This window comes from the organism of the source record quoted next, unplaced genomic scaffold (assembly GCF_019419815.1).
Source record: "Pyrus x bretschneideri cultivar Hongxiangsu unplaced genomic scaffold, Pyrus_bretschneideri_v1 Contig43, whole genome shotgun sequence".
Taxonomy (NCBI): Eukaryota; Viridiplantae; Streptophyta; class Magnoliopsida; order Rosales; family Rosaceae; genus Pyrus; species Pyrus x bretschneideri.
The window spans coordinates 3,391,524-3,392,575 of NW_025999757.1; the positions used below are offsets into that span (position 1 = coordinate 3,391,524).

General features: G+C 40.7%; 1 pseudogene; it reads left to right on the forward strand.

Moving 5' to 3' along the window:
* Positions 1–214: 214 nt before the first annotated feature.
* Positions 215–703, forward strand: LOC125469436 (annotated as a pseudogene).
* The last annotated feature ends 349 nt before the right edge of the window (positions 704–1,052 follow it).

Here is a 1,052-nt window from a genome sequence, read left to right on the forward strand (position 1 = left end):
TAGGACAAAACCCAATATTAAACTAGCCCAGTTAAAATGGTCCAAACTATAAATTTCCAATTTTGCCCCTACGACAAGTCTTTGTTCGTTTATCCTCTCTTCCTTTCTTATCTCTGTTATTCCCTGCCTCCATAACCTCAAATTCCTCATCTCCTTTCGTCACCAACCGGAGCTGCAAAGCGAGAGAGTGAGAGAAACAACCAGAGCAGCGAATATGATGACCATCCTCTCCTCTGAGACCATGGACATCCATGACGGTGTCAAGATCAAGGTCCACGCCAAGATCATTAAGGACCTCACGGGAATACAACCAGAAAGCTAAAGCTGAAAGTCAAGGCCTGGATCGAATCCCTCAAAATCAGCCCCGCCATCCGCACCGCTCTCTCCCACATTGGAAATCTCATCACCAAGGGGTATCGCTACAAGATGCGTTTGTGTATGCTAATTTTTCCATCAATGCCTCCATCACTAATGAGACCAAGTTGATCGACACACGTAACTTTTTGAAAAAAGGTGAGTAAGGTGGATATGATGATGTTTCTATCACCCAATGTGAAAAGGTCAAGGATAACCCCATCTTGGATGGAAATGAATTTTTCTCGATCTTGTGCCCTGATCAACCAGAAATGCCATCTTGTATATCAGGAAGTTTCTTGATGGTATCTATGTAAGCGAAAGGGGAACCATTGTTGCAGAGGAATGAAGGGTGTTTGTTTTTGTGTTCTTTCTGAATGTAGTTTAATGTCTTCATGGGATTGGCTAGTTATTCCTTTTGTTGGAGAGTTCTCATGGAAGAAAATATATCAAAGGGCAGATACAAGCTGCGGGTTCTGTTAAATGTTTGATTGTGTTACTGTTTTTGGTAAGAAATTGGAGAGAAATATATTAAATATCTATCATGGTTGATATATTTGATTCATTTCATAGAGGAATAATGGAGAAACTGATGGATTTAAGTACTTAAGGGAAAGCTGCCCTTTTGTAATCACTAAGCTACTGCGTTACGTTGGAAGTATGAGTGAGCATTCTTTTGTTACTTCTGGGTACGATGA